Genomic DNA, 25,869 nt, shown 5'->3' on the forward strand with positions numbered 1-25,869 from the left:
CCCTACCTCCAGGACTCATGCCTGGGCTCCATGCACACAGGGTGGGGGTCTTGCCAGGTACTGCTGCTCCCTGCGTGAGCTGCAACTTAGACACAGTCTGTTCTAAGGAAATAGGAAAAGTGCATAATGAAACAGAATGATAGACAAAATCCCTGACAGAGCTCTCTCTCCTTCTTTCTCTCCCTGTTACCCTCTCCTTGTTTTTCCCTCTCTTATATATTCTGTTCTTTCATTACGGCTTTGCCTCTATACTTTTTAATATCCCTCAAAAGACATTTTCTTATTTACTCCCTTTTTCTCTACTTCATTCTGACTTTTCACACCAGCTGTCTTGGAATGTTGGATCAGACCTCAGGTGAACCAATTCTGTAGAGAAATGAGCTCCGTTGTATCCTCAGTACTTGAAACAGTATTTATCCTACCACTGCTACTCAATAAACATTTGCTGAATCAATAAATGGAATGAGGGGAAAATAATAATTTAGTCTAGGTTAACTATCATAAACCAAAAGAACAGTGTAGATATTTCATGAGTAGAAGTATGAATGGCTTATCCCCAAATAACAAGTGCAAATTTATGAAACCCTACATGTAGCAGAATCTGTACGCCTAATCTTAATTAATATCACACTACCAATTTTATTCAAATTATACTTTAGTAGTCATGATAATTTGAATAACATTGAATATTCAATACTAAATCAATATGTTGAAACTTAATTGGAATATATCCTCACTACTTTCCCCATTTGATATGATTGTTATGCTCAAGTTATGTTTTCTTTTCCTTCACAGCTATGATACACAATAAACTACAAACAAAATAAAAAGTACTAGCAAGGTGCAATGACACATGCCTGTAATCCTACTGGCTTGGGAGGCTGAGACCAGAGGAAGACAACTTCAAAGCCAGCCTCAGCAAATTAGCAAGCCTCCGAGCAACTCAGCAATGCCTATCTATAAATAAAATATAAAGCAGGGATGGTGCTGAGGCTGGTGCTCAGTGATTAAGTGCCCCTGGGTTCAATGCCTGTTTTTTATATCTAGATATATATCTGTATATCTATCTCTATATATACAGAACATTAGGACAAAGTATGAAATGTTCCAGATTTTGCACCTGTGAAATTATTCTCTCTGAAAAGTTCACACTGTAAGTCAGGAAATGCAAGGACTCTAGAAAATAGGCATAACTCATGAATCATATTATTTTCCCAAAATACATAATAAAAAACCACCTGCTGGAGCTAGAGCTATGACCCAGCAGTAGCCTGACATGTGTGAGGCACTGGGTTCGGTTCTTAGCACTGCATATAAATAAATAAAATAAAGGTCTGTCACAACTAAAAAGCAAAACAAAACTCTTTATAAACAATTTGAGGGCATTTTGTCCTAAAAAGGAAGATATGAAAAAAGTCTCTAAAGTAGTGGCCACAAGTGAAAACAATACTTAATATTACCACATGAGAATCCAGAAAATATATGCATTGTTGCATAAATATATAAATACCAAGAGAAATACAGTTTTGGATGATCCCAGTATGAGTCCATGAAGTAGAACTCATTTCATCCTGTAAACAATAATTCATTTTCTTACTGACTCCTTGAAAAGATTTTTCTCTCCAGAAAAAAAAAAATCACACCCACTATCTGTTGGTCTCTTGAGGTTATAGCTGTTAGTGAATTTCAGTGAGCCTTCAGGTCAGTCAGAATTAGTTAAAAGCATTTAAAGAAGTAACTCTACAATAACAATTAGAATATATAAACAAGGGAAGGGTGTAGAGAACAGTGGTTGTGCACATGCTTAGCATATGCAAGGCTTCCAGTTGGATCTCAACCAGCACACACACACACACACACACACACACAGACACACACACACACACACATGTTTATGTGTAAATATCATTCATTCTACCAGAATGACCTTTGAGGAAATGGCCATATCAAAATACAAGCATCAATACATAGAAACCGATTGAACTAGATATTTATTGAAGCATAATCTTAGTTACAATAGTCTGATAATAACCTGGATGCTCATAACAGGGAAATGCATGACTAGACTGTTGTTTCATGTGCTAAGGAAACTTAGTATCTCTTCAAAACAGATGACAACACTACAGTATTAAAAGAGAAGAATCTCCTGATGCATTTCAAACTCAAGGAATACAACAATGTGAACTCATTAATATCAAAAAATGGCATCTGTTTTCATCATTTATCAAATTCAAACAGAGTTCTGTTGAGTAATAAGCAAATATATAGCTTCTCAACAAGTCAAACTGTGTGTAAAACCACCGCTCTCTGCCATAATTTCACCAAAGCCCTTTTCATCTCATGGTTTCGCAGGCTGTAGATAAGGGGATTCAGCAGGGGTGTGAGCAATGTGTAAGCCAAAGACATCAGTTTCTTGGTTACTGGTGAGTAGCTGGATTTGGGCTGTAAATAAGTCATACTGGCTGTGCCATAGAAGAGGATGACTGATGTGACATGAGAGGCACAGGTGGAAAAGGACTTTTGCCTCCCAGTTGATGGCATCTTCAGGATGGCAAAGAGAATTCTAAGATAAGACAAGAGTATCAACAAGAAAGGAAGCAATATAATCAAAATGGTGCCTTTGAAGGCATAGATTTCAAACAAGGAAATTCTCTCAGATTTGCACATACCAGTTCCAGCACTGCTGGGGTTTCACAAGATATATGATTAATTACATTAGGGCCACAAAAGGGAAAACTGAATACCCATGAGGTCTGCAGAATATCCACCATTATCCCTGAGACCCATGAGAACATGACTAATTTCAAAAACACCCTCAACTCAAAGTGGATCAAGGAACTTGATATCAAATCAGAGACATGGCGTCTGATAGAAGAAAAAGTTGGCTATGATCTACATACTGTGGAGTCGGGCTCCAAATTCTTCAATAGGACACCCATAGCACAAGTGTTAATAACTAGAATCAACAAATGGGACTTACTCAAACTAAAAAATTTTTTCTCAGCAAAAGAAACAATAATAGAGGTAAATAGGGAGCCTACGTCCTGGGAACAAATCTTTACTCCTCACACTTCAGACAGAGCCCTAATATCCAGAATATACAAAGAACTAAAAAAATTAGACAATAAGATAACAAATAACCCAATCAACAAATGGGCCAAGGACCTGAACAGAAATTTCTCAGAGGAGGACATACAATCAATCAACAAGTATATGAAAAAATGCTCACCATCTCTAGCAGACAGAGAAATGCAAATCAAAACCACCCTAAGATACCATCTCACTCCAGTAAGATTGGCAGCCATTAGGAAGTCAAACAACAACAAGTGCTGGCGAGGATGTGGGGAAAAGGGTACTCTTGTACATTGCTGGTGGGACTGCAAATTGGTGCGGCCAATTTGGAAAGCAGTATGGAGATTTCTTGGAAAGCTCGGAATGGAACCACCATTTGATCCAGCTATTCCCCTACTCGGTCTATTCCCTAAAGACCTAAAAAGAGCACACTTTAGGGACACTGCTACATCCATGTTCATAGCAGCACAATTCACAATAGCAAGACTGTGGAACCAACCTAGATGCCCTTCAATAGATGAATGGATAAAAAAAAATGTGGCATTTATACACAATGGAGTATTACTCTGCATTAAAAAATGACAAAATCATAGAATTTGGAGGGAAATGGATGGCATTAGAGCAGATTATGCTAAGTGAAGCTAGCCAATCCCTTAAAAACAAATGCCAAATGTCTTCTTTGATATAAGGAGAGTAAATAAGAACAGAGTAGGGACGAAGAGCATGAGAAGAAAATTAACATTAAACAGGGATGAGAGGTGAAAGGGAAAGGGAGAGAGAAGGGAAATTGCATGGAAATGGAAGGAGACCCTCAGGGGTATACAAAATTACATACAAGAGGAAGTGAGGGGAAAGGGGGAAAAATATAAGGGGGAGAAATGAATTACAGTAGAGCGGGTAGAGAGAGAAGAGGGGAGGGGAGGGGGGAGGGGGGATAGTAGAGGATAGGAAAGGCAGCAGAATACAACAGACACCAGAATGGCAATATGTAAATCAATGGTTGTGCAACTGATGTGATTCTGCAATCTGTATACGGGGTAAAAATGGGAGTTCATATCCCACTTGAATCAAAGTGTGAAATATGATATATCAAGAACTATGTAATGTTTTGAACAACCAACAATAAAAATTAATTTAAAAAAAAACACCCTCTTGTTCATAATCATGGGGTAGGTCAGAGGATGGCAGATGGCAGCAAATCAGTCATAAGCCATTGCCCCTAGGAGAAAACATTCATTCGCACCAATAAGAAGGATGAAATACATCTGTGCAAAACATCCCACAAAAGAAATTGTAGTTTTCTCAATAGTCAGGACCACCAGCATTTCAGGCATGATGGTTGCACTGAAACTCACTTCTACCACAGATAAGTTCTGCAGGAACTGGTACATGGGGATGTGGAGAGTCTCGTCCAGCAAGATGGCGGCTGTGATGATGGCATTTCCCATCAGGGTCACCAGATAAATAACCAAGAAAACCCCAAAGATCTCGTCTTGGAGTTCAGGAAAGTCAGAGAAGCCCAAGAGGATGAATTCAACAACAGAGCTTTGATTTTGTCTTTTGATTGCAGTACAGAAGCCCTATTTTGTTTCTGCAGACATAATCAAAGAATAAAGTGACACTCCAAAGGCTGAGAATAGCAGCCTGAATTCTGTATAGAAATTCTAGCAGAGGATGAAACGAGGAAAACATCTTCCAAAAAACTGAGGTTGAAACATTTAGGGAAAGGCAAAATACTAACATTAGTGACTATTTCTAATATAAAAGGAAACCTGAAGAATCTTATTTAGAAATTTGGTCTTCAAAGTGCAAAGTGCTATCAAGTTCCAGTGCAACATATACACTATGTAGTTTTAAACTAAACATACCCTAAAGTAAATATAGATATTTTCTAACTCTGGTTCTAATCCCATATTATTACCACAGGTATTTTTCATTTTATTCAACTTATGTATATATAAAAATGGAAAGATAGGAAATATAGTATAAAAAAGTAGATAAATGGAAAAAAGCTAATCCAAATTTTTATAATAATTCGGTAATAGTGAAATTTATGTAAATTTATGTAAATATTCATTAGATTCAAAACCAATAAACTTTGTGTGACATTTAAGAATGACAACATTCCACAAGAATTCTCAGGGAAGGTTGTATTCAAATGCACCTCTCTCAGAAAACAACACTAGACCATGTGAATCGGCTTCAGGCTTATTGATTTCTGGCCAATTCTATTTGGGATTTACTGGGATATGAAATTTTTAGCCCCAGAGATTCAAGATCATTCTTTCTGACCATGATGATTTGAAGACAAACCCACTTTTTGGTCAATCTGGAGTTGAAATTTCAAAGTTTCCACTCTCTCCCACTCTCTCTCTTCTCTCACACCAATCTCCTCATCAAGTGATTCATGGGCTCATTAATTATTCAACAAGCTCTGATGGACCTACCATTTTCTATACTCTGCATCATAAGCAGAAACCTAAACACACTAGCTAAAATAACTGTGACCCTCACCAGTAAGCTACAAAAAATAGTGTCCCAAAACTCTCTATCTTTACCCCTTATACAATGCTCTGTATTTTTCCATTTTTACCAAGTCACATTACGTATACTTTTATTCAAATCATTCCCACAGCAGTATAATCCCAGGGGCAAAGATTTTGTTTGCTTCTTTGATATCTAAACAATGACCACAACAATCTCCAGTTTATTACACATTTTAAAACAATAATTTTAAACAAATAAATGGAATATATTAGGAAAATTAGACTCTAAAGAATAGTGTTAAAGCAAAGTGAAACCAGTACACAGCACAATTGAAAACCAACTGGCAAGTAATAATGGGGGATTTAGACAATTTAAATGAGGGAAAGATTACATGTGGATGGGAAAATGGAGATGACAACCACAGTCACAGGATGCCATGAGTGGAAGGGGCAGTAGGTGGGAGGAGGGAGGCACAGAGCAGGACACACGTGCTCATGGCAAAGGTCCTTGATGACAATACAACTAGAATAGAGCCTACTGTATCTTCTGTGATGTTCTGAAAACCAGATGAAATTCAGGAAGTAGCTGAAAGAGCCAGCAGGACAGAGGATCCCAGCGAGATGAAGATGAATGATATCCTAAGTGCAGATCTGTAGGGCATTAGCAACAGTAAAAGGCAAATTGCTTTTTCCTGAGTTGGACCTTAGTCACATATTCAAATCAAATGCCTGTGCAAATCACGAAAATTTACATGTTTTTTCAATAACAAAAACCCTTAAAAAACTGTAAAATATACTCTGAAGGACCAGATAATCAAAACTCATTTTTAATGGCAGTAATAATAATAATAAGCAAAATGCAGACTTAGTTCCAAATATTTGAAGTGGATAGATTTTAACATTTCCAAAATTTAGAGCATTGTTTTAAAAATTGGAAACCTTTGTAATACCAATTAAAAGTATCTTTTGATTAAAATATGTATAAAAATAGAGTAAGATAACTATGGTTCACAACAGCTAATTGCACAATTCAAAAATGTAGTAGGATTTTAAATGTGCCCACACAAAGAAATGAGAAACATCTGAGGTTATAGAAATGCCAATTGAGTTTATCTGATCATAAATATCGTGTGTATGCATTGGAATGGCACAGAATATATCATGAATATATGAAATTACTATGTGTCAATTACAAACAAGACATATACTTAAATAATAAAGAACAACAACAAAAAACCTATTCTGTGGTCACAAATGACCACAAATGCTACTCCCGCTTTTTATTTGCTCATTAGTTTATGCAAAGTCTTCATGATTGCAATTATGATCTGCACTTTTCTGTTAAAAAAAAAACAAAAAAGAAACTGAATAATCAAACCAATAAGTCTGCTTCAAACATTTCAGCTTTGCCTACTGAGCCCTAAGCACTGAAGTATGTCTTCAACAGCATCACCAGCCCTCACTGAGAACTCTCAATGAAAATAACCACTAACAGACACACAAAAAGATACTGCACTGTCTTACCCATTGACTCTGACTGTCATTTGCCTGCTACTTTAACAGCACTCTCACCGCTGATCAAAAGACCCCTGTTCATACATGCAATTTATTGATTCAGTGCACTGATTTTTGACTTCCTATGACATAGATTCATGTGTCCCAGAAAATCCCTTTGGAGAGAACTTGGAATGCTTCCCACAAACCTTCTCATATTTTGTATGAGAGCTACAGAGACTTGAACCTGGTCTCTCAGGGAAGAAAGCTCAAGAGAACACACATGGAGCGCCAGCCCTCCATGCGTCCACAGGGATTGAAGGCCTCCTACACATGAGACTCGACTCTAATGCAACGTCTCCCAGTAGGAGTTTTGTGAAATCAGAGGGTGAATGAATGTTGTAAACAGGGAAAGAAGGGAGGAGTCCACAGAGGTGTGAGCAAAAGCAGGTGGCAGGTGGAGAATTCCACTGGACAGAATGCACAGTTTGGGCAATGGTGGGAATTAAGTAAAGGCAAGAGGATTGAAGCCTCTGAGATTTAAGTCTGGATATCCCTGAGCCCTGAACTTGCATATTTTCCAGAAGAAATACAGAGTCACTGACATTTTTGAGAAAAAGTGTCATTACATATTGTTGACTTCAGGCATAGAACTTCCTGATTTGGAGTCAAAAGTTCTGGATGGTTTATAGGACCTGGAGCACATCACTGAATTTCTCTGCTTCTATTACTTTCTATGTAAAAGAAAAGCATTATTATTAATCTCACAGGGTATATATGAGGATCAGGGATTCTTGGCTCAGTGTAAAGTGGCTAGAATAGTGAAGGGGACATGATATCAATTGCAGAGTTCTCTAGTCAGTACCTGAAATTCAGAGAAATTTGGCTATTTAATCAAAGATAGAGCTAGAGCTGGAAAAAAATCTAAGGCCTTGATACATGGTATGAGGATGTTGGTTGGATGCCTACAAAGATTTTGTTTTCTAAGACTTCTCTGACCATTCTGACACTGCAACAGTAACCAACCTCTTACAATTGAGAGCAATAAGACAATAGCATAGGTGTGCCATCGGGTTTGGAGAGAACTAGAAGGGTACCTCACTCATCTTATCTCCTTTATGCCAAGCCTATAAAAAGGGGGTCCATCACAGCATTGCACAGTTAGAGAAACACTGAAGGGGACTAAACAACAAAGGAACTACGCCCGTAAAGACCTGCATGATCTGGTCACCCTGTACCAATAAGGACAGGGGGAAAGTCATGGAACTGAATATGAGGGTGTGGATGAGGAGGTTGGTAATGCTACAAGATAAAGGAGAATTTACTGTCTTGGTCCTGAAAGAAAAGACAGAAAATCTGGCAGCCACAAGGCCTAGGGTTAAGACCTACTGAGTTTATATAGAGTGTGAAGGTCCTGGCATCCCAGGTTAACATTCAACCATGTAGCTAGAGACTCAGTTATTGATTTTAACCAGCCTCTCTCAGCAGCTACTCCCCTTGCTGGCATGCTGCCCATAAGAACTCTCTGTTTAAATACTTTGATGGGTGTTTAGTGTCCACTCACACATTCACTAATCTCTTCTAATGAAAAGTCAGCTTTTAGTTTGAGTCACCGCAATCTGACCTGATATTGTCAATTCATACCTTCTTCTCCATCTGGAATGTTTGTCCCTTGATGTTTCAGCTGGATAATAGCAACAGCCATAGCAACAGAGAAGAAAGTTATCCTTTAGCCCAAACCACATGGTCACCATTTACCAAGAACTCTTCAATTTACTGTCTCGTGAGAAACACATTAGAAACCAAAAATCAGTTGCCCTTTTCTTATTAAGAAAGAAAGCATTGATAAGCACAAACTCTGTCTCAGGCACTGTGTTAGGCAGGTGGGGCACAGTGGTAGACAGATTTTTTTTAGTCACTGTTATCAGTGACTTCACTGTCTACTTATCAAATGAGGCCTTCCAGCATTACACAGATCACATTTAAATGCTTGAGAAAGACTCAAGATATAAGTGTCCTATAAAGGCAAAGGGTGGTGTTTTGATCTACAAAAAGGCAGCTATAAATGTGGGACTGCAGATCCCACATCAAAACTTATGTGCTGTTTCCTTCTTCTACTGTCTCTTCCACTTCCCACGGTTAAGCAAGAGTGGGGACAGGTAAAACTCTAGACATAAGGAAAATGGCCTGCAATCAGAATGAAGATTTAAAAAAAAAAAGCAGATTTTGTGCCAAGAATACTAACTATATATTAATAGTAAATTTCAGGCTTATTCCTGGACTTTATCCTGCTCAGCTAATAGTGCCTACACTTTCCCTTCCTTCTATCACATGGAAAATACCTCTGTTTATTGTCCTAGCAACCATTACAAGGTACATTTAGGGAAAAGGAAAGTGCATTATGTTTCATAAAATAAAATTAAAATAAAAGGGTATGGAGTAAGGTCCAGGAGTTCAGAGAAAACATGAAATGGGTGGTTGAGAGGAAATCAAGGAAGGCCATCTTCAGCAGATGACATTTTAAGGAAATCTGAAGAAACAGCAAGAATTATCCAGCTGAAACATCAAGGGACAAACGTTCCAGATGGAGAAGAAGATATTAACTGACAACTTCAGGTCAGAATGAGATGACTCAAACTAAAAGCTGACTTTTCATTAGAAGAGATTAATCAATGTGTGAGTGGACACTAAACACCTATCAAAGTATTTAAACAGAGAGTTGTTATAGATTTATGTTTTCAAAATCCACTTATTTCTTATTTGTGTTGATTGTGTTTGAAAATTTTAGGCCGACTTCAAAACCCACACAGCAGGATTTCCAGAATTGGTCTCACTAAAAGGCATGAGATTTAAGTTAATGTTGCCAGAATTACTGGTATTAAGAGTAGAAACTTAAAAAGAGTCCTTATCTCAATGTTACCAAAAATAAAAGACAGAGATAAGCCCAACCAGCTTCAAAGGACTCTCTGTTTCAATATTTTGTTTAGTAATGGGTGTTTAGTGTCCATTCACACAGATGATTGTTTTTAATCTCTTCTAATTCTTGACACAATTGCCCAAAACCTATGTTGAAGAAACAATAAGCCTTTTTAATAAATGGTGCTTGAAAAACTGGATATCCACATGTAAAAGGTTCAATCTGGATCCCTCTTTCTCACTCTACACAAATCAATTCAAATTGGATCAAAGACCTAGGAATAAGACTAGAAGTCATGCAACTGCTAGAGGAGGACATAGGACAGACTCTAACCTATAGGTGCAGGCAACAACTTCCCCAGAGGACTCCTAGAGCTCAGGAAGTAATGCCAATACGCAAGAAAAGGAATGACACCAAACAAAAAAGTTACACAGCGAAGGAAACAACAGTAGGAAGAGAAACCTTCAGAATGGGAGGAAAAAATCTTTGCCAACTCTCCTGACAGAGGATTAATTTCCAGAATATATAAGGAACTCAAAAGACTCAACACCATACAAACAAGTAACTGATTCAGTAAATGGGCAAATGAACTTAACTGACCCTCCTCCAGAGAAGTATAAATGGAAATTGTATGAAAAATGTTCAACATCTTTACACATAAGGGGAATGAAAACCAAAACGACGTTGAAATTCCATCTTAAATAAAATAACAATAAATTTTTGCAAAGGTGTGAGGGAAAATCCACTGTTGGTAGAAAAATAAATTAGTACAGGCACTATAGAAATCAGGATGAAAGTTCTTCAAAAAACTAAACAGGGAACTACCATTATATCCACGCCTTTGTATCTATTCAAAAGAATTACAGACAGCATATTTTAGATACATGCCTTCCCATGTTTATACCAGCACAATTCACAATAGCCAAATTGTAGAATCAGTCTAGGTGTCTGTCAACAGATAATGGATAAAGAAAATGGGGTATATGTACATAATGGAGTTTTATTCAACCATGAGAAAGGAAGAGATTATGTTATTTGAAAGAAAATGGATGGAATTGAAAAGGATTAGGTTAAGAAAAATAATCCAGACTCAAAAAGAAAAGTGCTATATGCTTTCTCTCATATGTGGAAGCAAGAGAGGAAAAAGAAACAGGGAAGGACCTCATGAAACTAGAAGGGAGCTAAATAAGGTAAGAGAAAGGGGTTCAGAGGAAGGGAGGAGTGGAGGGTAAGGGGAGGTACTGGAGAATTAAATTGATCAAATCATGTTATATACATGTACTAATATGCCACAATAAAAGTCACCATTTGGTATTATTAACATGCACCCAAAACAAATGATAGAAACGTTATTGTACTTCCCAAGATTGTTGAGATTAATTTTAAAATAAATAAATAATTCATTTCTAGAGAGAGAAGAGGGGAGGGGAGGGGGGAGGGGGGATAGTAGAGGATAGGAAAGGCACAGAATACAACAGACTCCAGAATGGCAATATGTAAATCAATGGTTGTGCAACTGAAGTGATTCTGCAATCTGTATATGGGGTAAAAATGGGAGCTCATATCCCACTTGAATCAAAGTGTGAAATATGATATATCAAGAACTATGTAATGTTTTGAACAACCTACAATAAAAATTAATTTAAAAAAATAAATAAAATAAATAAATAAATAAACAAAACAAATGGATCATTTTGGACCAGCTGTTTGTTGTCAAAATTATGACTAAATGGAGATTCAGTATGTCTCTGGAATCCTCATGTATGTGATCAAAACATGGGAGTTCAACTGCTATTTCTTACCAGGGACAGAGAAATACCTAATGGTTGACTTCAGTGACTGAAAGTCAAGAGATCTTCCAGTTAACTGTATTTTCCTCAAAGGATTGATTCACTCATAATGTAAACATATTAACTCAGTATATGAGTGAAAAAATGGAAAAAGAATAAAGTTATGTATTTTAAGTTTTGCATTGTGCTTAGATTTTGACATTTGAATATTTTATTCCCTCAAAGGGAGGATTTGATCAGTCTGTCTATATACGCGGGAAACTTTAGGACACAAAATTGGCTGATGCCAATCAAATGCTCTGATGAAAAGAATATGAGACAATGTTCAAATAGGGTTCAAACTGGTGTCAATCTTCTGATGAAATTTCTTTTAGTGAAAATTTGATTCATTTTAAGCCTCTATTTTTTACTTTTGGCAGAACTACTGACAAACTTAAAAATGGGTTTCCCACACTGAATGATGACTTCAAATGAGAATAGTCTTTTACATTTTATTGCCATCCCTGGCACAGGAGTTAAGTAACACTATGTCAGTGTTACTCCAGGAGAATGATGAGGTAACTGTTTATCTGGTACTTGACTATTCTCCAGGAATAGTAAATAGGACAGTGAATAGGACAAAGTATGAAATGTTCCAGATTTTGCACCAGTTAAATTATTCCCTCTAAAAAATTCACACTATAAGTAATGTGATGCAAGTAACACAGAAATTAGACATAATTCACTAATAATATTGTGTTCCCACAATAAAAAAATTTAAAAATCATGTCTTGTTTATAAACACTTTGAGGACACTTTGACCTACAAAGAAAAATTCAAAAGAGAATCTAAAATAGTGGTTATGAGTAAAAATAATACTTAATATTGCCACATGAGAATCCAGAAAATGTATGCATCATTGCACAAGTCTATGTAAAAGATATATGTAAAAAATACCAAGAGAGGGGCTAGGGTTTTAACTCAGTGGTAGAGCACTTGCCTGGCAGACATGCGGCACTAGGTATGATTCTCAGCACCACATATAAATAAAATAAAGATTCATCAAATATATATATACAGTTTTAGATTATTCCTGTGTGGTAGAGATAATGAAGTAGAACCCATTTGAGCCTGAATACATACTTCATTTTCTTACCAACTCTTTAAAAAAAAATCTTTAAAGAAATATAAATCACATACACTATTTGTTGGACTCTTAAGGCTATAACTGTTAGTGAATCGCAGTGAGCCTTCAGGTCAGTCTGAACTGGCTACCGACATTCAGGGAAGTAACTCTAAAATAGCAATTAAAATATATAAACAAGGGCAGGGTGTAGAGCACAATGATTGAGTCCATGCTTAGCATATGCAAGGCCTTGGGATGGATCTCAACCAACACACACACACACACACACACACACACACACACACACACACACATATACACGTGTATGTGTACCATTCGTTCTATCAGAATGACATTGCGGAATTGATCACATCAAAATAAAAGCATCAATACATAGAAACCTATAGAATTAGATATTTATTGAAGTATCATCTTAATCACAATACTCTGATAATAACTTAAATGCCTATAATAGAGAAGGACAAGACAGACTGTTGTATCAAGTGCTATGGAAACTTTATCTATGAAAAACAAATAACAACACCACAGTAGTAAAAGAGAAGAATCTCCTGATACATTTTTTAAACTCAAGGAGTTCAACAATGTGAACTATTACAAAAAAAAATGTAAGGTTATCAACATTTACAAAATTCAAACGTAGTTCTCTTTAGTAATGAGCAAATATCATACAGCTTCTGAACAAGTATGACTGTGTGTAAAACCACCGCTCTCTGACATAATTTCACCAAAGCCCTTTTCATCTCATTGTTTCCCAGGCTGTAGATAAGGGGATAAGCCAATGATATCAGTTTCTTGGTAGCTGGTGAGTAGCTAGATTTGGGTTGTAAATAAGTCACACTGGCTGTGCCATAGAGGAGGGTGACTGACGTGATATGAGAGGCACAGGTGGAAAAGGCCTTCTGCCTCCCAGTTGTTGATGGCATCTTCAGGATGGCAAAGAGAATTCGAAGGTAAGACAAGAGTATCAACAAGAAAGGAAGCAATATAATCAAAATGGTGCCTGTGAAGGCATAGATTTCAAACAAGGAGGTATCTGCACATACAAGTTCCAGCACTGGGGGAGTCTCACAGAACAGATGATTGATTTCATTGGGACCACAAAAGGGAAAAGTAAATACTCATGTGGTCTGCAGAGTAGCCACCATGATCCCAGAGACCCATGAGAACATGACTAATTTCAAAAACACCCTCTTATTCATAATAATGGGGTAGGTCAGAAGGTCAGAGGATAGCAGATGGCAGCAAATCAGTCATAAGCCACTGCCCCGAGGAGAAAACACTCGGTTCCACCAAAAAGAAGAATGAAATACATCTGTGCAAACAGCCCACATAAGAAATTGTAGTTCTCTCAAAGGACAGGACCACGAACATTTCAGGCATGATGGTTGCACTGAAACTCACTTCGACTACAGATCAATTCTGCAGGAACAGGTACATGGGGATATGAAGAGTCTGCTCCAGCAAGATGGCGCCTATGATGGTGGCATTTCCCATCAGGGTCACCAGATAAATAACCAGGAAAACCCCAAAGATCTTGTCTTGGAGAAGCCCAAGAGGATGAATTCAACCACAGAGCTTTGATTTTGTCTTTTCATTGCAGTACTGGAGCCCTATATTGTTTCTGCAGACATAATCAAAGAATAAAGTCATGGTCCAATAACTGAGAGAAGCAATCTGCATTCACCATGGAAATTCTGGCATAGGATGAAAAGAGGAACCCATCTTCCAAAACTTACATTGAAACATTTGATGAATGGGAAAATACAAAGATTAATAATATTAGTAAATCTTATCAAACATAAAAGTAAAAATAAAAAATTCTTAGATATTTGATCTTAAAAATGCAAAATTCTATCAAGATTCTATTGTTAGTTGTACACTATGCAGTTTTAAAGTAAACATACCCTAAAGAAATATACGTATTTTCTAACACTGGTTCTAATCTCATATTACCACACGTCTCTCATTTCCTCAATATTTGTAAATATAACAATGAAGACTACAGAAAATAAAGCAGATAAATGGAAAAAGCTAATGCCAACTTTTGATAATAATTCAGGAATAGTGAATTTTATGTAAATTTACTTAAATATTCTTTATATTCAAGAATACTAGAACTTTGTGTGACATTGAAGGGTGACAACGTTCCACAGGATACTCAGAGAGGGTTGTATTTTAAATGCACCTGTCTCAGGTAACACCTCTAGACTATGTGAATTGGTTTGGGGCTTATTAACTTCTTATTAATGTCTGGCTAATTCTGTTGGAATTTATTGGGATATAAAATTTTTAGCCCCAGAGATCCAAGACTCATCCTTGTGACCATGATGATGTAAGGACAAGCCCACTTTTTGGTCATTCTGGAGCTGCAATTTCAAAGTTTCCACTCTCTCCCACTCTTTCTTCTCTTTCCTTTCCCAGTCTCCTCATCAAGCACCATGGATTCATTAATTATTCAACAAGCTCTGATGGATCTACCATTTTCTAGACTCTGAAATATAAGGAATTTGGTGCAGACACAATCTCAACAGAAACCTAAGCACACTACCTAAAATAACCTTGACCCTCATGAGTAAGCTACATAAAATAGAACCCATTATTCCCCCAACTCTCTACTCTACCCCTTACATATTGCTGTGTATTTTTCATTTTTATCAATTGACATTACATATACATTTATACAAATATCATCCCTACAACAGTATAATCCCTGAGGCAAAGATTTGGTTTGCATTTTAGTATCTACCCAATGCCTCCAACAATCCCCAGCTCATTACTCACGTTAAATCAATAATTTTAAAGAAATAAATGGAATATATTAGGAAAATTAGACTCTAAAGAATATTCTCAAAAGCAAAGTGAAGCCAGTACAGAACACAATTGGAAAACAAATAGCAAGTAATAACAAGGGCTTTAGACAATTTAAATGAGGGAACGATTACATGTGGATGGGGAACTGGAGAGGACAACCACAGTCACAGGATGCTGTGGGTGGAAGGGGCAGGGGGTGGGAAAAAGACACAGGGCAGGACACGTTCAAGTCAAAGGTCCCTGATGGCAATGGGACTAGAATGGAGCCCACTGTGTCTTCTATGATGTTCTGAAAACTAGGGGATATTCAGCAGGAAGATGAGGAAGCCAGCAGGACAGAGTATCCCAGCGAGCTGACGGTATATGGTGTCTTCAGTGCAGCTCTATAGGGCATGAGCGACAGCAGAAGGCAAATTGCTTTATTCCTGAGTTGGACCATAGTCATATTATCAAAAGTCTGTATAAACCATGACAGTTATTTGTCTTTTAACAGCAAAAACTCTCTTAAAATTAGTAAAATACACTGTGTAGGACCAAATAATCAAAACTCATTTCTAATGGCAAAATACAAATACTAATAATAATCATCATCATAAGCAAAATGTGTACTCAGTTGCAAATATTAGGATTGGATGGGTTCTAAAATGTAAAAATTTAGAGTAGTATTTTAAAACAAAGGAAAAATTTGTAAACTGATCTAAATTATGTTTGGAATAAAATTATATTTAATAACATAGTAAAATATGGGTAACAAAACCTAATTGCACAATTCAATATACTTACTAGAAAGAATTTTAACTGTTACCACACAAAAAAACATAAACCTCTGAGGTTATAGAAATGCCTATTAAGTTTAGCAGATGAATAAAGATTGTGTGGATGTATTGGTATTACACAGTGTATATCATGAATATGTGGAATTTCTATGTGTCGACTACAAACAAAACATAACTAATAAAGAGCAGCAACAAAACTGTGATGTGGTCACAATTGACCACAAATGCTGCTCCCTCTTTTCATTTGCTCATTACTTTATACAAAGTTTTTATGACTGTTGTTATGAGCTGCACTTTTCTTTTGAAACAAACAAAAAAGTAACTGAAGCATCAAACCAGAAAGTCGCCTTCAAATATTTCAGCCATGCCCACTCATTCCTGAACACTGAGACAGAAATATCACCAGCCTTCATTGAGAACTCTCAGTTAAAAAACCACTAACAGACACATGAGCAGAAGCTGCACTGTCTTAGCTATTGACTCTGACTCTGTCACTTGCATGCTACTTTATCTTCACTCTCACCACTGGTCAAAAGGCACCTGTTAATAAGTGCAATTTAGTGATTGAGTGCACTGATTTTTTTACCTCCCATGACATAGAATCATGCGCCCCAGAGAATCCCTCCAGAGAGAACTTGGAATGCTTCCCACAGACCTTCTCATATTTTGTAGGAGAGCTACAGAGACTTGAACCTGGTCCCTCAAGGAAGAAAGCTCAAGAGAACACACATGGAGTGCCAGTCCTCCATGTGTCCACAGGGATTGAAGGCCTTGTACACATGAGACTCAACACCAATGTGACATCTCCTAGTAGGAGTTTTGTGAAATCAGAGGGTGAATGAATGTTGTAAACAGGGAAAGAAGGGAGGAGTTGGGGGAGGTGTGAGCAAATGTAGGTGGCAGGTGAAGATTCAGCTGGACAGAATGCACAATTTGGGCAATGGTGGGAATTAAGTAAAGGCAACAGGATTGAAGCCTCTGAGATTTAAGTCTGGATGCTCCTGAGCCCTGAACTTTCATATTTTCCAGAAGAAATACAGAGTCACTGACATTTTTGAGAAAAAGTGTCATTACAGTTTATTTCATACATAGAGCTTCTTAACTTAGAGTCAAAAGATCTAGACTTGGAGCACACCACTGAACTTCTCTGCTTCTATTACTTTCTATGTAAAAGAAAAGCATTATTATTAATCCCACAGGGTATATATGAGAATCAGGGACTCTTGGCTCAGCGTAAAGTGAACAGTGAAGGGGACATGATATCAATTGCAGAGTTCTCTAATCAGTATTTTCAGAGAAAATTGACTTTTTAATCAAGCATGAAGCTAGAGCTGGAAAAAAATCTAAGGCCTTGATGCATGGTATGAAAATGTTGATTGGATGCCCACAAATATTTTGTTTGCTAAGACATCTCTGACCATTCTGACATTGCAACAGTAACCAACCTCTTACAGTTAAGAGCAGGAAGACAATAGCATAGTTGTGTCATCAGGTATGCAGAAAATAGAAGGGTACTGCATTCATCTTATCTTCTTTATGCCAGGCCTATAAAAAGGGCTCCATCACAGCTTTGCACAGCTAGGGAAACACTGAGGGGGACTAAAGAACAAAGGAACTACACCCATAAAGACCTGCATGATCTGGTCAGCCTGTACCAAAAAGGACAGGGGGAAGTCATGGAACTGAATACGAGGGTGTGGATGAGGAGGTTGGTAATGCCACAAGATAATGGAGAGTTTATTGACTTGGTCCTACAAGAAAAGACAGGAAATTTGCCAGCCACAAGGCCAAGGGTTAAAACATACTGAGTGGATATAGAGTGTGAAGGTCCTGGCATCCCAGGTTAACATTCAACCATGTAGTAGAGACTCAGTTATTGATTTTAACCAGCCTCTCTCAGCAGCTACTCCCTTGCTGGCATGCTGCCCATAAGAACAAAGTGGTCATAGCAGCAGAGAAGAAGGTTATCCCTTGGCCCAAACTACAGGGTCACCATTTACCAAAACCCCTTCACTTCACTATCTCTTCAAAAATACATCACAGACTATTGAGTAGGCAGTATAGGACTACAACCATACACATACTTAGAACCATGCTAGAATTAATGTGATCTCATTTCACTTTGTAATTTTTTAAACACAAAATTATTCAATTCTGTATGAATGCAAATAACACCAGTGCATAATTTGAATGTTTATATCAATTTTATTATGTAATAAAGACTCAACAAAAATAAATTTGATCTAGTTTAACCATCATAAACCAAAAGAATAGTGAAGATAGTTCATGACTAGAAGCATGAATGATCTATCCCCAAATAACAGACACAAATATTCCACACATCCCTTAATGAAGCAGAATATGTATACCTAATCTTAAATAATATCACACAATTAATTTTATTCATATCATGTTTAAAGTAGTCATGATAATCTGAATATTGAAGATTCCATATGAATTAAACCAAGATTATGTTGAGAGTTAATCAGAATTTTCTTCACTAATTTCCCACTAGACATGATTGTTATAGTCTTAACGGTTCAATGTTTTCTTTTTCCTCACAATTGTGATGCACAATAAAATGCAGCCAAGATATTAAGTGCTGAAAAACACATGATCCCCATTTTTCCAATAAACCACTTATGGGGCAATGCAATTTTCCTCCGAATTTAACCCCATAGCATCTTCTTTGAAGAGTAAGTGATGTACAGTAATCAATAAACACACACACAGCTACCACCAAAATGCAAATTGCAACAGCCCAAACAATCATACAAGCCAAATTGGGATGTACAAGTGTATCATTAACAAAAGCTATCAAGTTATGAAAGCTGGAACAACAAATCAAGAAACAGAGAAAGAAATATATATGTATCTTTTTTTTACACAAAAGTTGATGCTCTTCTGAACTCACATGTGTGATTGCTTGTAAATTGAGGAGTCATCTAGAAACTGTGAACAACAACCCAACTTCCAACTCTAAGAGAATTCTCAAGCTGCCCCTCCATCTCAAGCTGCCACATCACCCATCATGGAAAGGTGAACTGGGCTACCTCAGGAATACAAGTTCCTCCCAAGAGGAGTTCAAGAAGTTTGAAAAAATTACTTGGTGAGTATATTACAGGAGGATCAAACATCAGAGGATCTCTAATACCCAGAACTTGCTCTTAACTCTGAGATATGGAAACTCCATGATAAACACATCATATTTCACGTCACAAGAAATGGAATATCTGCTTTACTTGGCCACACCAGTGTCCCAAGAGATACCCTGTATCTTTGCATGTGACTGTCAGACCTCTTTATGGAGACTCCCATGTCCAGAGGGCTGAATCAACACAGGGACACTCAGGAAGGCAGCTGAGGAAACAAACCCTGCCACCCACTAGCCCTCAGCTGTGAAGCACTGGAAGGGCTTCCTCCTGAGGACTGCTCTGTTACCGGTTCTCCTTGATTATTTCTGTGACTATGCCAGACCCTGATCTGCTGCAGTCTCTGGCTGGGCACAAATCATGAGCCTCCACACAGCTTGTAGATTCAAATAGCAATTCTTCATTCCCAATCTCACACCGGCCTTCTACAAACACGTTCTGGGGATATCCACGTTCTCTGCAGAAATCCACCACGCCACTGGGCTTCTGTCTCCCAAAAATACCGTCTGACCCTAAGAACTCAAGAGGAACTCAGGCAGCAGGATACACCCTATTCTAAATGGGGAACACCCTAATCTCCTATTACCGGGAACACCCTAAACACGATCTGCCCTGGTCCTTGAGCAAGGTCACCTTACATGCAATGTAGCTGCAAAATGTCCTATTTCCATGAGTCCTTCCACTAAAGAAACATGGGGGTATGCTGGCAAGGAAATTGTCATGCCTATTTGGCTGATGGCTCCCAGCATCTCCCCCCTTCTGATTAATTAAACAACAAGTAATGTGGCTTAAGGACCGTGCCTGGTAGGTTGTCCAGTTCAACATATGGTTCTTACCCGTCATTGGAAAACTGACCTTTAGGTGTCAGCCTCCTGTCTTAGGTTGATACCACTGCAACTGGATCATACCCGTCACTGACTGCCGGTCCAGCATACAGCCATACTTGTGGATAGGTCTATGCACCAGTGGGGGGGGGGGTGAGGTTCTTTGCCTCACCTCTGTTGGCCCCCAAATTTGGCCTTGGTGCCAGTGGGGGAGTGAGGTTAATGTGGCTTAAGGACCGTGCCTGGTAGGTTGTCCAATTCAACATATGGTTCTTACCCTTCATCGGAAAACTGACCTTTAGGCGTCAGCCTCCTCTCTTAGGTTGATACCACTGCAATTGGATCATACCCATCACTGACTACCGGTCCAGCATATGAAGCTAACATCTTGACTCAGTCTGCTCTCTTCTTATTCATGGAGAAAGTATTTGATACGTACAAACTCTCTCTCAGGCACTGTGTTAGGCAGGTGGGACCCAGTGGTGGACAGATTCTTTTAGTCACTGTTATCAGTGACTTCACTGTCTACTTATCAAATGAAACTTCCAGCATTACACAGATCACATTTAAATGCTTGAGAAAGACTCAAGATATAAGTGTCCTACAAGGACCAGAGGGAGTGTTTTGATCTACAAACTGTACATGCTATTTAAAAAGGCACTTATAAATATAGGACTACAAATTCCACATCAAAACTTACGTGCTGTTTCTTTCTTCTACTGTTCTCCTCCATTTCCCACTGTTAAGGATGGGTGGGGACAGGTAAAACTCTAGATGTGAGGAAAGTGGTCTGCAATCAGAATGAATTTTTTTTTAAAAAGCAGGTTTTTGTGCCATAAATACTAACTATATACTAATAGTAAATTCAGGCTTACACCTGCACTTTATCCTGCTCGGCTAATGGGGCCTTCACCTTCCCCACCTTCTATCACATGGAAACTACCTCTGTTTATTATCCCAGCAACCATACAAGGTATATTTAGGGAAAAGAAAAGTGTATTCTGCTTCATATAATAAAATTAAGATAAAAGGGTATGGAGTAAGGTCCAGGTTTCAGAGATAACAGGAAATAGGTAGTTGAGAGCAGATCATGGAATACCACCTTCAGCAGATGACATTTTAAGGAGATCTGAAGAAACAGCAAGAATTATCCAGCTGAAACAGCAAAAACAAACATACCAGATAGCTAAAAAGGCATGACTTGACAGCTCCAGGCCAGACAGAGGTGACTCAATTCAAAGCAGAATTGTCATCAGAAAACATAAGCAAGTGTATGAGTGGACACTAAACACCAATGAAAATCTTTAAATGGAGAGTTATTACAGATTTACATTTTAAAGTTCACTTTCTTGTGTATGTCAACTTCAAAACCAGCAGAAAGTGATTTCAAGAACACATCTCAATAACTGGCATGAGATTCAAGTTAATGAAGGTTAGTTAACTAACCTTCAGAATTGGAGGAAAATTCAAGTTAATGTTAAATTAGTTAATGGTTGGTATTAAGAGTAGAAACATAAAATAAGTCCTTCTGTCAAATTTATATAGAAGAAGAGACAAGTAAGCCCATATAGCTTCACTCATTGTATTCCTTTTTTAAAAAACTCATCTGATTCTTGACACAATTGCCGAAAACCTATGTTGAAGAAATGATAAGCCTTTATAAAAAATGGTGCTTGAAAAACAATATCCACATGTAAAAGGTTCAATCTGGATCCCTCTTTCTCACCCTACATAAATCAATTCAAATTGGATCAATGACCTAGGAATAAGACCAGAAGTCACGCAACTGCTAGAAGAGGGCATAGGAGAGACTCTAACCTATAGGTGCAGGCAACAAGGACTCCTAGAGCTCAGGAAGTAATGCCACGATGCAAGAAAAGGAATGACACCAAACTAAAAAGTTACACAACAAAGGAAACAACAGCAGGAAAAGAAACCTTCAGAATGGGAGGAAAAAATCTTTGCCAACTCTCCTGACAAAGGATTAATATCCAGACTATGCAAAGAACTCAAGAGACTCAACACCATTCAAACAAGTAACCAATTCAGTAAGTGGGCAAATGAACCTAACAGACACTCCTCCAGAGAAGAATAAATGGCAATTGTATGAAAAGTGTTCAATATCTTTACACATAAGGGAAATGCAAATCAAAGCTATGCTGAGATTCCATCTCAACAGAAATAACAATGTTTGCAAAGATGTGAGGAAAAGGAACTGTTATCCACTGTTGGTGGGAAAAGTAAATTAGTACAGGCACTATGGAAATCAGTATGGAGGTTCCTCCAAAAACTAAACAGGTAACTACTGTAATATCCAGCTATACCACTTCTTGGTATCTATCCAAAAGAATTACAGACAGCATATTTTAGATACATGCCTTCCCATGTTTATAACAGCACAATTCACAATAGCAAAATTTATAACCAGGCTAGGTGTCTATCAATAGATAACAGATAAAGAAAATGGGGTATATATACACAATGGAGTTTTTTTTAACCATCAGAAAGGAAGAAATTATCTCCTGACTGAAAGAGATCTTCCTGTTAGCTGTATTTTCCTCAAAGTATTGATTCACTCATAATATAAACATATTAATTCAGTATAGAGTGAAAAAAATGAAAAAAAGAATAAAGATTAAAATAAAATCATGTATTTTTAAGTTGTGCATTGTACTCAGATTTGGGCATTTGAATATTTTATTTCCTCAAAGGCAGTATTTGATCACTCTCTATATATAAACAATGAGGAAACTTTAGGTCACAAAAATACAATGAAAGAATTTGCTAATGTCAATCAAATGCCCTCATGAAAAGAACATTGGATAGCATTCAAATGTGATTCAAACTTGTGTGTATCTTCAGATAAAATTATTTTACTGCAAATCCAATTCATTTTATACCTCCAATTTTCACCTTTGGCAGAAGTACTGATAAACTTAAAAACAGTCTTTTAACAATGGAATAATCTTTTACACCTTTATTACCATTCCTGGAGCAGGAATTAAGAAACACTACTTCAGGGTAAAAGAATAATCTTAGAGAATAGTATGGTGTGTGTGAAAACACATGTGATACAGGTAAACAGGTACCTTACTATTCTCTGAGAATAGAAAAACATCAAAGAATGAAACTTCCACATTTTACACCTGTGAAAATATTACCCCTGAAAAGTTCACACCATAAGTCATATGATGTAAGGGCCATAGAAAATAGTAATAATTCATTAATCATATTATTTTCCCAAAATAAATTGTAAAAAATCATTTATTGTTCACAGATAAATTTGAGGGCAATTTGACCTATGAAGGAAAATTCAAAGTACTCCGAAATAATGATCATAAGTGAAAACAATACTTAATATTGCCACATGAGTATCCAGAAAATATATGCATCATTTTGTAAATATATGTAAAAAACACCAAGAGAAATATAATTTTGGTATATCCCACTGTGAGAAGTGAGTTCATTTGAGCTTCAAAATAGTAATTCATTTTCTGATTCATTGAAAAGATTTTCTATCCAGAAAAAAAATCACACACACTATTGATTGGTCTCTTGAGGCTACAGCTGTTACTGAATCTCAGTGAGCCTTCAGGTCAGTTTGAACTGGTTACAAGAATACAAGGAAGTAACTCTACAATAGCAATTAAAATATATTAAAAAGTGCAGGGCATGTGGCACAGTGATTGAGCACATGCTTAGCATATGCAAGGACTTCTATAAGATTTCAACCAACACACACACACACACACACACACACACACACAAAGTGTAAATAACATTCATTCTAACAGAATGACTTTGAGGAAATGACCACATCAAAATAAAAGCATTGATACATAGAAACCTATTGAACTAGATATTTATTGAAGCATCATCTTAATCACATTAGTCTGATAATGACCTGGATGCTAATAATAGGGAAATGCATGACTAGAATGTTGTATCATGTGGTAAGGAAACTTAGTATCCCTTAAAAACAATGACAACACCATATATTAAAAGGGAAGAATCTCCTGATACATTTCAAACTCAAGGAATTCAACACTGTAAACATTAATATCAAGAAATGGAATCTGTTTTCATCATTTATTAAGTTCAAATAGAGTTTTCTTGAGGAATGAGCAAATCTCACATGGCTTCTCAACAAGTCAAACTGTGTAAAACCACCGCTCTCCACCATAATTTCACCAAAGCCCATTTCATCTCATTGTTTCGCAGGCTGTAGATTAGTGGATTCAGCAGGGGTGTGAGCAATGTGTAAACCAATGACAACACTTTCTTTGTTACTGGTGAGTAGCTGGATTTGGGCTGTAAATAAGTCATACTGGGTGTGCCATAGAAGAGGGTGACTGATGTGACATGAGAGGCACAGGTGGAAAAGGCCTTTTGCGTCCAGTTGTTGATGGTATCTTCAGGATGGCAAAGAGAATTCCAAGGTAAGACAAGAGTATCAACAAGAAAGGAACCAAAACAATCAAAATGGTGCCTGTGAAGGCATAGATTTCAAACAAGAAGGTATCTGCACATACCAGTTCCAGCACTGCTGGGGTTTCACAAGATATATGATTAATTTCATTGGAGTCACAAAAGGGAAAACTGAATACCCATGTGGTCTGCACAGTAGCCACCATGGTCCCTGAGATCCATGAGAACATTACTAATTTCACAAACACCCTTTTGTTCATAATCATGGGGTAGGTCAGAGGATGGCAGATGGCAGTAAAACAGTCATAAGCCATTGCCCCCAGGAGAAAACACTCAGTCCCCCCCAAAAAGAAGAATGAAATACATCTGTGCAAAACAACCCACAAAAAAAATTGTAGTTTGGTCCGTGGTCAAGATCACTAGCATTTCAGGCATGATGGCCGCACTGAAACTCACTTCCACCACAGATAAATTCTGCAGGAACAGGTACATGGGGATGTGTAGGGTCTGGTCCAGCAAGATGGCAGCTATGATGATGGCATTTCCCATCAGGGTAACCAAATAAATTACCAAGAAAACACCAAAGATCTGCTCTTGGAGTTTAGGAGAATCAGAGAAGCCCAAGAGGATGAATTCAACCACAGAGCTTTGATTTTGTGTTTTCATTGCAGTACAAAAGCCCTATATTGTTTCTGTAGACATGATCAAAGAATAAAGTCACAGTCCAGAGGCTAGGAGTAGCAGCCTGCATTCAGCATGGAAATTCTGGCAGAGGATGAAAAGAGGAACCCATGTTCCAAAAACCTTACGTTGGAACACTTGGAGAATGGCAAAATACTAAGATTAACAATATTACTCAATCTGTCAAATATAAAGTAAAAGTGAACAATTCTTAAAAATCTGCTCTTAAAATTCAAAATGCTATCAAGTTTCTATCACAACTTGTATGCTATGTACTTTTTAGGTAAACATACCTTTAAAGTATATAAATAT

At 37.4% G+C, this 25,869-nt stretch overlaps 3 pseudogenes; all 3 read right to left on the reverse strand.

The window, feature by feature from the left end:
- Positions 1–2,280: 2,280 nt before the first annotated feature.
- Positions 2,281–8,708, reverse strand: LOC143641194 (olfactory receptor 10A3-like; annotated as a pseudogene).
- A 4,791-nt stretch (positions 8,709–13,499) lies between these two features.
- On the reverse strand, positions 13,500–14,480 carry LOC143641195 (olfactory receptor 10A3-like; annotated as a pseudogene).
- Positions 14,481–24,591: 10,111 nt separating this feature from the next.
- LOC143641196 (olfactory receptor 10A3-like) lies at positions 24,592–25,542 on the reverse strand (annotated as a pseudogene).
- Positions 25,543–25,869: the final 327 nt, after the last annotated feature.

This window comes from Callospermophilus lateralis, chromosome 2, assembly GCF_048772815.1.
Source record: "Callospermophilus lateralis isolate mCalLat2 chromosome 2, mCalLat2.hap1, whole genome shotgun sequence".
Classification (NCBI taxonomy): domain Eukaryota; kingdom Metazoa; phylum Chordata; class Mammalia; order Rodentia; family Sciuridae; genus Callospermophilus; species Callospermophilus lateralis.